Genomic DNA, 12623 nt, shown 5'->3' with positions numbered 1-12623 from the left:
ACCTTAAATTCAGCCATCTTACTGCAAAAATGATTATTCTCAACAAACCATAAGGATATTGGTACTTTATACTTCTTATTTGGAGCATGAGCAGGAATAGTGGGAACATCAGTAAGAATGCTTATTCGTGCTGAACTTGGTCAACCAGGATCTCTAATTGGAGATGACCAAATTTATAATGTTATTATTACAGCCCACGCATTTGTAATAATTTTTTTTATAGTAATACCTATTATAATTGGTGGATTTGGTAATTGACTCGTACCATTAATAATTGGTGCACCAGATATAGCGTTTCCACGAATAAATAATATAAGTTTTTGATTACTACCGCCTTCATTAACCCTTCTTCTTACATCTTCTATAGTAGATAACGGTGCTGGTACAGGATGAACGGTTTACCCTCCTCTTGCAGAAGCTATCGCACATGGAGGTGCATCTGTAGACCTAGCTATTTTTTCACTTCACTTAGCAGGTGTATCATCTATTCTTGGTGCAGTAAACTCCGTTACAACAGCAATTAATATACGATCAGAAAGTATAACTCTAGATCAAACACCTTTATTTGTGTTTTCTGTAGCTATTACAGCCCTTCTCCTCCTTCTATCGCTTCCAGTATTAGCAGGAGCTATTACTATACTATTAACAGATCGAAATTTAAATATATCATTCTTTGACCCTGCAGGAGGAGGTGACCCAATTCTATATCAACACCTATTTTGATTCTTAGGACACCCAGAAGTTTACATTTTAATTCTACCAGGATTTAGAATTATCTCTCACACTGTATGTCAAGAAAGAGGAAAAATTGAATCATTTGGAACATTAGGTATAATTTATGCTATATTATCAATTGGACTAATAGGATTTATTGTATGAGCACATCACATATTCACAGTAGAAATAGATGTTGACACACAAGCATACTTTACATCAGCAACAATAATTATTGCTGTACCTTCAGGAATTAAGGTATTCAGATGATTAGCTACACTATATGGAACTAAATTCAAATTCAATCCACCACTATTATGAGCTTTAGGATTTATTTTTCTATTCACAATTGGTGGACTAACAGGATTAGTATTAGCAAACTCATCACTTGACATCGTATTACATGATACATATTATGTAGTAGCCCACTTCCATTATGTATTATCCATAGGAGCAGTATTCGCAATCATAGGAGGTGTTATTCAATGATACGCGCTATTTACAGGATTAACTATAAATAATACATGATTAAAAATCCAATTTACAATTATATTTATTGGAGTAAACTTAACATTCTTCCCTCAACACTTCTTAGGGTTAGCAGGAATACCACGACGATATTCAGACTATCCAGATGCATATACATCATGAAATGTAGTTTCAAGAATTGGGTCTACAATTTCTATTGTAGGAATTATTATATTCATTGTAATAATATGAGAAAGAACGGTTACAAACCGAGCAATCATATTTAGAGCTAATATAAGAAGATCAACAGAATGACTACAAAATAACCTGCCTGCAGAACACAGTTACTCAGAACTACCATTAATTTCTAGATTCTAATATGGCAGATTAGTGCAGTAGATTTAAGCTCTACAAATAAAGGTTTGACCTTTTATTAGAAAAATTCATTAATGGCGACATGATCAAATTTATCCCTTCCATTCTTCCATGATCATACTATGGTCGTATTATTATTAATTACAGTAATTGTAGGTTATGCCCTAAGCTATATATTATTCATTGCCTATACAAACTGAAACATACTTCATGGACATTTAATTCAAACAATCTGACCAGCATTACCACCAATTACACTAATTTTTATTGCACTACCATCATTACGACTACTATAATTACTTGATGATTCAGTAGATGCAATAATCACAATTACAACAATTGGACGACAATGGTACTAAAGATACGCATATTCAGACTTTATAGACATAAAATTTGACACTTATATAACACCAGAACAAGACCTAGAAAACGACGGATTTCGACTTCCAGATGTAGATAACCGAATGATTCTACCAATAAATACGGAAGTACGAGTATTAACAAGAGCATCAGATGTTCTACACTCATGAGCAGTACCTGCAACGACAGGTCGACTAAACCAAGGAACATTTACAATAAACCGACCTGGACTGTTCTTTGGACAATGCTCAGAAATCTGTGGAGCAAACCACAGATTCATACCAATTGTAATCGAAAGAACTTCAGTAAACTTATTTATCAAGTGATTATCTAAGATAATCTAAGGTGTTAGTTAAATTGCATAACATTAGAGTGTCAATCTAAAATAACTAAATAATTGGTACACCTTGAAATACATCAGATGACTGAAAGTAAGTAATGGTCTCTTAAACCAAAAAATAGTAATTTAACGACTACTTCTGATGGGGAAATTTAATCCAAATCTCTCAAATATCCCCTCTCATATGATTCCCCCTATTCATTATATTTTCGGCTACATTAAATTTATTTAATCAAATAAACTTTTTCTCATTTCAACCAAATCTTATTAAAAGAGCAGAAAAAAGAACAATTGATATAAAAAACTTGAATTGAAAATGATAACAAACTTATTTTCAACATTTGATCCATCAACTAATATCTTCAATTTATCATGAAATTGAACTAGAACATTCTTAGGACTATTATTAATCCCATCAATGTTTTGACTTACACCATCACAAATTAATATTATTTGAAATAAACTAAACTTAACCTTACACAATGAATTTAAAACATTACTAGGACCAAAATCATTTAATGGAACAACATTCATCTTTATTTCAATTTTTATTATAATACTATTTAATAGTTTTATAGGATTATTCCCTTACATCTTTACTAGAACAAGACATTTAGCATTAACATTTGCAATCGCTCTACCTATATGACTAAGATTTATGTTATTTGGATGAATTAACCATACCAATCACATATTTACACACCTTGTCCCTCAAGGAACACCAGCTGCATTAATATCATTTATAGTATTAATTGAAACAATTAGAAATGTCATTCGACCAGGTACGCTAGCAGTACGACTAGCAGCAAATATAATTGCAGGACACTTACTATTAACATTACTAGGAAATACAGGACCATCTATAGCAATAAACTTAATTTCACTATTAATTATTGGACAAATACTTCTATTAATCCTAGAATCAGCAGTAGCAATAATTCAAGCTTATGTTTTCTCAATTTTAAGAACTTTATATTCTAGAGAAGTATACTAAACCTATGTTAGCAACTCACTCACACCACCCATTCCACTTAGTAGATTACAGACCTTGACCATTAACAGGAGCAATTGGAGCAATAGTTCTAGTATCCGGATTAGCAAAATGATTTCACCTATTTAACATTAACTTATTTATAATCGGATTTGGAATTATCCTACTAACTATAATCCAATGATGACGAGATGTGGTACGAGAAGGGACATATCAAGGGCTACATATGGGATTTGTATCAATTGGATTTCGATGAGGAATAATTTTATTTATTGCATCAGAAGTACTATTCCTTGTTTCATTTTTCTGAGCTTTTTTTAGAAGAAGACTAGCACCTACTATTGAACTAGGAATGCTATGACCCCCAATAGGAAACCAACCTTTTAATCCTATACAAATTCCAATCTTTAATACAGCTATTCTTTTGGCATCAGGAGTGACAGTAACATGAGCACATCATAGTTTAATAGAATCTAATCATACCCAAGCATTACAAAGACTACTCTTCACAGTATTACTAGGACTATACTTCACTATACTTCAAGCATACGAATATTGAGAAGCACCCTTCACCATTGCAGACGCAGTTTATGGATCAACATTCTTTGTTGCAACAGGATTCCATGGTCTACATGTAATTATCGGAACAATTTTCTTATCAACATGTCTACTTCGACATTCAATAAACCAATTCTCACCAAGACACCACTTTGGATTAGAAGCAGCAGCATGATACTGACACTTTGTAGATGTAGATTGATTATTCTTATGCATCTCTATTTATTGATGAGGTAGATAAGTGTTTTTCTAGTATAAATAGTACATTTGACTTCCAATCAAAAAGCTTGATATAAATCAAGAAAAGCAATCCTAATTTTATCTACAAGTATTTTTATTAGATTTATTATTCTAATAATTGTTATAATCCTTGCAACAACATTATCAAAAAAATTAATTAATGACCGAGAAAAAAGATCACCATTTGAGTGCGGATTTGACCCAAAAAGATCAGCATGAATAACATTCTCACTTTGATTCTTCTTAATTGCAGTAATTTTCTAAATTTTTAATGTAGAAATCGCACTAATCCTTCCAATTGTAATTATTTTTAAAACTTCAGACATTATAATCTGAACGGTATCAACAATATTTTTTATCATAGTATTACTAGGTGGACTATACTATGAATGAAATCAAGGAGCCTTACAATGAGCAGAATAAAGGGTTGTAGTTAACTATAACATTTGGGCTGCATTCAAAAAGTGTTAATATAATCAATCAACCTTAAATAGAATAAGAAGCGAAGTATTGCAGTCAGTTTCAACCTGGAAGGTTGGTAAATAAAATACCCTAATTGTTATTAATTGAAGCCAAAAAGAGGCGTATTACTGTTAATAATATAATTGAACTATAAAGTTCCAATTAAGGAAATGTAAAGCCAATTTGAAAGCTGCTAACTTTTTATATTAGCGGTTAAACTCCGTTAACATTTCTAAAATTTATATAGTTTAAATAAAACATTACATTTTCACTGTAAAAATAATATATGTATATTTATAAATACCTAAAAGTAAAAATATTTCATTAACATCTTCAGTGTCACGCTCTAATTATAAGCTATTTAAGTAAACGAAAAACAATATCACCAAAATAAATATTTAAAAAATAAAAGTTAAAAGATAGATCTTAAAATTAGAATCATATCAACCTTTTATATAACCAATTAAATAAATAAATAGTCTATATAAACCTTGACCACCAAATAATTCAACTCAACCATAATCAAATGATTTAGATGAGTAATAACCCAATTTTAAAGGAATATATCTAATAAACTTAGTTGAAAGAAAGGGTATAAACTACATAGAACCAACAAATCTGACAAAAGAAAGTATACTTAAAGAAAATAAATTTTGAGAAAAATCAAAATTAGAAATAAGATAACCCAGATAAGCGCCTAAAACAACTACATTAATAGTTAAAAATTTTAAATAATAAGGCAAGGCAATCACATGAGGAACAGGGAAAATTAATCAAGACAAAAGGCTACCACCAAAAACAGCAACAAACAATAAACCAATTATACGAAACGAAATATAATAACCCTTATCATCAAAAGAAAATCTAGAATAAAAATTATTATCACCAGATATTGAATAATAAAAAAGACGAAAAGAATAAGAAGCAGTTAAACCTGTAGAAAAGAAATAAAGAAAAAAAATCAAACAATTAATTCATCTTAAACAAACCATTTCAAGAATAAAATCCTTTGAATAAAACCCAGCTAAAAAGGGTACACCACACAAAGACAATCTAGAAAAATTAAAACAAACTGAAGTTAAAGGTATAAAACCTATAAAACGAATATCCTGAGTATCCTTTAAAATACGAATTATTGAACCTGCACACATAAACAATAACACCTTAAATAAAGCATGAGCTAATAAATGAAAAAATGCAAGTTTTGGATAACCCATAGCCAAAATTCTTATTATTTAACCAAGTTGTCTTAAAGTAGAAAGAGCAATAATTTTTTTCAAATCAAATTCAAAATTAGCTCCCAAACCAGCCATAAATATAGTTATACAACCAATTAAAAGTAAGAATCAACCACAATTATAAGTATCTAATATTGGTCTGAAACGAATTAATAAATAAACCCCAGCAGTAACAAGAGTAGAAGAATGAACCAAAGCAGAAACAGGAGTAGGAGCAGCCATAGCAGCAGGAAGTCAAGAAGAAAAGGGAATTTGAACTCTTTTAGTTATAGCTGCTAAAACAATTAATATAGCAATAAGCATTATTTCAAAAGAATTAGAAATAAAATCATAATAATAAATATAATTTCAACCACCAAAATTCAATATTCAAGCAATAGAAATTAAAATAGCAACATCACCAATACGATTAGAAAGTGCAGTTAACATACCCGCACTATAAGATTTTACATTTTTGTAGTAAATAACTAAACAATAAGAAACTAAACCCAAACCATTCCATCCTAATAAAATTCTAATCAAATTAGGACTAATAATTAAAAAACACATAGAAAGAATAAACATTAAAATAATAACAATAAAACAATTTATATTTTTTTCTCCCGATATATAATCCTCTCTGTAATAAATAACCAAAGAAGAAATATATATAACAAAAGACATAAAAATAAGAGACATTCAATCCAAAATTAGAGTCATAACAACCATAGAACCATTTAAATTAAAAAGTTCTCATTCAACAAAAACCCTATAATCAATTATTAAATAATAAATACCCAAAATAAAAATTATAGTTCTAGAAAAAAATAAAGAAAAAAACTCAAAGAACAAATAGAAAATAAATTCATGGCCTAAGTTGAAAAATTCATATCATTCATACCACAAAACAACATTTTTAATTAAAATACTTAAGCAACCTAAACAAAAAAATACTCACCCTTTAAACAAAGAATATTTAAAGGCAATCAATGTAAAAGTAAAAGATGATATTCACGAAAATAACCAAGAGAACAAGTATAAACACCAGAATAGTAATTACCATGCTGAGAATAAGAATACATGTATAGAGTATAAACACCTCTAAAAAAAATACAAAAAAATTAAAGCAAAAAATCTAAAAGAAGATCAAGACATAATTCTATTTAATAATCTAAGTTCACCTACCAAATTTAAAGAAGGAGGAGCAGCTATATTAGACGATCCCAAAAGGAATCATCATAAAGCCATTCTTGGTATCAAGTTAATTATAGCCTTGTTTATTAATAGTCTTTGTCTACCTAAACGTTCATAAATAATATTAGATAAACAAAATAAACCAGAAGAACACAAACCATGACCAACCATTAAAGAAAGGGAACCTATACAACCTCATCAATTCATAGTCATCAATCCTCCAATAACCATTCTTATATGAGCAACAGAAGAATATGCAATTAAAGACTTTAAATCAACCTGACGAAAACAAATAAATCTAACAATAACCCCACCAGATAAACCGACAGACAATCAAAAATAATTAAACTTTAAACCCAACTAAGAAATATCCTTCATAACACGAAAAATACCATAACCACCTAACTTTAATGAAACACCAACAAGAATCATTCTACCTGAAATAGGGGCCTCAAAATGAGCCTTAGGAAGCCATAAATGAACCAAAAATATTGGCATCTTAACTAAAAAAAGCAAGAATTATAAACACATAAATATAAAATAATAAGATCCAAAATCAACCAATAAAGGAAAATATAAAGTATTAGAAAAATCATAAACCCTAAATAACACTAATAATAAAGGCAATCTAGCAACCAGAGTATAAAAAATTAAATAAACGTCAGCCTGTAAACGTTCAGGTTGATAGCCTCAACACAAAATCAAAAGTAAAGTAGGAACTAATCTAGGCTCCAAAAAAATATAAAAAGAAAGAAGACTCAATCTAGCAAATGAACAATAAAGCATAATCATTAAAATTAAGACCAAAAAGACAAAAAAATTAGAATGATAAGAACTTAAATAAACTGAACCTCTAGCAGTAATTCTTAAAGAACAAATTCAAAAACTAAGCGAAATCAAACTAAAAGAAAAATAATCAATACCAAATTTATATCTAATTATTTTCAAATCTGCGTATGAATAAACACAAATCATAAATACAAAACTAGACAGAAATATTAAAGAATGAACCAACCATAAACAATTATTAACCAAACAAAGAGGGATCAAAAAAATAGTTATAAATAAATACTTTAACATAAAGATAAACCAAAAGAACTAAAAAATCATTCCCATGAGAACGAATTATTGAAACTAAAATACTAAGACCTAAAGCACCTTCACAAACAGAAAAAACCAAAAAATAACAGGAAAAAAATAATCATAATCAAACTCAATAAGAAAAACAATAACTAATATAAATAAAGAAAGAACAATATATTCTAATCTCAAAAGAATCATTAATAAATGCTTACGTTTAGAAGAAAAAACAGAAACACCAGCAAAATAAACCAATAAAGAAGTAAAGACAGAGAATATAAACATTAGTTTTAATAGTTTAAAAAAAAACCGGTCTTGAAAACCGGAAAGAAGTCCAGCCCCCACTTTTAAAACTTCAGAGGTGAAAAAGCTTTCCATCATCGGTCCCCAAAACCAATATTTTTAATAAACTAACCCCTGAAATGATCAAAATAATAATTATATCGCTATCAAACCTAATAAATATTAATTTTATTAAATTAAGACACCCAATATCAATAATGCTTTTCATTATCCTACAAACTTTTCCAGTTGGACTAATAACAGGAACAATAATGGAAAGATATTGATTATCATATATTTTATTTTTAACGTTTCTTGGTGGTATATTAGTTCTATTTATGTATACTACGAGAATTGCACCAAACGAAATATTTCAACCTATATCAATTACGATAATTATTACCTTTACAATATGAGTATTTATTATATCAACATAAATTATTTTAGATATAACAATATTTGTAGACTTTTTCAAGAATACTGAAACTATAAATATTGATAATTCAATCAATTATCAAGAAATAACAATATCTTTAGAAAAACTATATAATAGACCAACATTCATTATCACAATAATAATAATAATTTATTTATTTTTAGCACTATTAGCAGTTGTTAAAATCACTAATATTAACCAGGGGCCTATTCGTAAAATAAGATAATTTACTAATGAATAAACCCTTACGATTAAGACATCCTTTAATTAAGATCATTAATAACTCTTTAGTTGATTTACCTGCACCAACAAATATTTCATTTTGATGAAATTTTGGGTCCCTACTAGGGTTATGTTTGGTAATTCAAATTGTAACTGGACTACTTTTAGCTATACATTATACATCAAGTATTGAAATAGAATTTAGTAGTGTAGTTCACATCTGCCGAGACGTAAATAATGGTTGAATTATTCGAACCTTATATGCAAATGGAGCTGCTATATTTTTTATTTGTATTTATTTACATGTAGGACGAGGAATTTACTACGGATCTTACATATTCATACACACCTGAATAATTGGTACAGTAATCCTATTCTTACTTATAGCAACTGCATTTATAGGATACCTTGAGGTCAAATATCATTTTGAGGTGCGACAGTAATTACTAATTTATTATCAGCAATTCTATATTTAGGAACAGGTTTAGTTCAATGAGTATGGGGAGGGTTTGCTGTTGATAACGCAACATTAAATCGATTCTTAACATTCCATTTTGTACTACCGTTTATTATTGCTGCAATGGCAGCAATTCATTTATTCTTCCTTTACCAAACAGGGTCTAATAACCCCTTAGGCATAAATGGAGATATTGAAAAAATTCCATTTCACCCATACTTTACTTTCAAGGATTCTATTACATTTGTATTAATAACATCATTATTAATTATATTGTGCTTGATTAATCCTTACCTCCTAGGGGATCCAGATAATTTTGTACCTGCTAACCCATTAGCAACCCCAGTTCATATTCAACCAGAATGATATTTCTTATTTGCATATGCAATTCTACGATCAATGCCTAATAAGCTAGGAGGTGTTATTGCATTATTCTTATCAATTAGAATCTTAATAATTTTACCATTTTATAATAAAACACCATTCCGAGGTATTCAATTCTATCCTATTAATCAGATTTTGTTCTGAATTATAGTAGTTGTTGTATGCTTATTAACATGAATTGGTAAACGACCTGTTGAAGAACCTTATATTATAACAGGACAAATCTTAACAATTATCTACTTTACATACTTCTTAATTAATGTACATGTTGCAAATGCATGAGACAAACTAATTAAGGAATAATAAGTTAATTAGCTTAGGAAAAGCATATGTTTTGAAAACATAAAACTAGAAGTTTAACTTTTCTATTAACTTTTATAAAAAATTTCACTAAATAAATGAAATAAATAAAATCTTTAAACCAACAGAGAAAATAAAAAAATTCAAAGATAAAGGCCAGAAACTTTTTCAAGCTAAGTACATTAACTTATCATAACGAAAACGTGCTAATGTCCCCCGAACTCAAATAAAACCAAAGGACATAACAGCAAGCTTAATAAAAAATATAAAAGAATAAAAATCACCACCTAAAAAAATTAAAGCTAATAATACTCTTATAAAAACAATTGTAGTATACTCAGCTACAAAAATTAAAGTAAACCCGCCTGCACCATATTCAATATTAAAACCTGAAACTAACTCAGATTCACCTTCGGCAAAGTCAAAAGGAGTATGGTTAGTTTCAGCTAAACAAGAAGCAAAAGAAGCTAAAGCTAAAGGAAAAGAAATAATAATAAATCAACAATAAAGCTGATAATTTATAAAATCAAACAGGTTAAAACTACCAATTAAAATAATTAAAGATATAAAAATTAAAGCCAAACTAACTTCGTATGAAATTGTTTGAGCAACAGAACGAAGAGAACCTAGTAAAGAATAATTTGAATTAGAAGACCAACCAGCAATTATAACAGTATAGACACCTAATCTAGTACAACATAAAAAAAACAAAAATCCATAAGAAAAAGAACATATATAAGTTAAGTAAGGGAAAATCACTCAAACATCCAAAGAAATTATTAAATTAAAGACAGGAGAAAAATAATAAAGTAAATAATTAGATATAATAGGAATTGGCTGCTCCTTACAAATTAACTTAATAGCATCACTAAAGGGTTGAGGAATTCCTGCAAACCCTACTTTATTTGGACCCTTTCGAATTTGGATGTAACCTAAAACCTTACGCTCTAATAAAGTTAAAAAAGCAACACTAATTAAAACACAAATAGCTAATAAAAGAAAATTCAAAATAAACATAAATAAATCATAAAGTATCAATACTATTTGTAGAAACAATCTACATAAATGAATTCTAAATACAACACATTAATCTGTCAAAATAGTAATCTAATTAATATTAATCAATAAAATAAAAAATATTTCAACCATATGGTCCTTTCGTACTAATATGAATTAATAATCTTAGGATTGAAACCGACCTGGCTCACGCCGGTCTGAACTCAGATCATGTAAGAATTTAAAGGTCGAACAGACCTAATTACTGGGCTACTGCACCCAAAATTTTTCTTAATCCAACATCGAGGTCGCAATCTGCTTTGTCGATATGAGCTCGCAAAAACAATTACGCTGTTATCCCTAAGGTAACTTAATCTTATGATCATAAATTATGGATCAAATCAACAAACATAAATAAATGATATAATAATGAAGAGTTTATTTATTCTTCATGTCACCCCAACAAAACATCATCATTAAATATAGAAAGACAAACAAAAAACTATATAAAAATAAAATGTTAAGCTCTATAGCGTCTTCTCGTCCTAAAGAAAAATTTAAGCCTTTTGACTCAAAAGTTAAATTCAAAAATCTATTAAGAGACAGTTGATTTCTCGTCAAGCCATTCATTCCAGCGACTAATTAAGAGACTAATGATTATGCTACCTTTGCACGGTCAAAATACCGCGGCTCTTTAAAAATCCGCTCAGTGAGCAGGCCAGACCTCAAAGTATTTTCGAGAGGACATGTTTTTGATAAACAGGCGGAAATCAATTTTGCCTAGTTCCTTATAATAAATTCACAAAGTAAAAATCATATACAAATAAATATACTAATTTTATCATTATTACCACCATGAAGCCCAGGTAACCGAAGCCAATACATGCTACCACAACTGATGGAAAAAATGCATCACAGTTCTAATTACACTTCGAAACTGTTGTGAAAAAACCAGCACTCATAATGAATGGGTCATTGGAGCCATGTGCAACACATTTGTAGACATAGACATAGAGAAAAACAAAACAAATGCATTGCATCTGTAGGATATTTTGTCTTGAATGACTTGGCACATTCGAGTTATATGCTATTGCTATACTGTCCGACTAGTATGTCGTTCTGTACTGTACACAACAATAATACCAATGAAGGGTTGTCGTCCACCATCCGATGGACATCTAGCACAAAAAACAGCAGAATGGGGATGATTATGCTCCATCATCATTGATCTTTAAGAGTATAAAAGTAGGTGTGAAGGGCAAAGCAGGATGCCATGGTTTATTGTCATTACTGGCGAATCTCGACAATATTGTTACGATGTATTGGTAATATGACATGCATCAAAGACTTTAAGCTCTTTATCAAGAAGTTTAAATGTGCTTATATCCCCTACAGAATCGCTTTACGAGGAGTTTTTCTCCATTTGTGGAGCTGTAGCACTGTCTAAAATAACGTACAAGTGGTTGAAATCGAGACTTCGCAATTGGTAACATGTATGCATAGTCTCTATATCTTTGTGTGTAGTGCTGTCAGCGGCAGACAGATGT

At 29.5% G+C, this 12623-nt stretch overlaps 2 pseudogenes; one reads left to right on the top strand and one right to left on the bottom strand.

Moving 5' to 3' along the window:
* Positions 1–1335: 1335 nt before the first annotated feature.
* LOC124555438 lies at positions 1336–11097 on the bottom strand (annotated as a pseudogene).
* LOC124555440 lies at positions 8951–9762 on the top strand (annotated as a pseudogene).
* Positions 11098–12623: the final 1526 nt, after the last annotated feature.

The sequence above is a fragment of the Schistocerca americana genome, chromosome X (assembly GCF_021461395.2).
Source record: "Schistocerca americana isolate TAMUIC-IGC-003095 chromosome X, iqSchAmer2.1, whole genome shotgun sequence".
Taxonomy (NCBI): domain Eukaryota; kingdom Metazoa; phylum Arthropoda; class Insecta; order Orthoptera; family Acrididae; genus Schistocerca; species Schistocerca americana.
The sequence above is the reverse complement of the archived record's forward strand: the minus strand, read 5'-3'. Positions and strand labels throughout refer to the sequence as shown.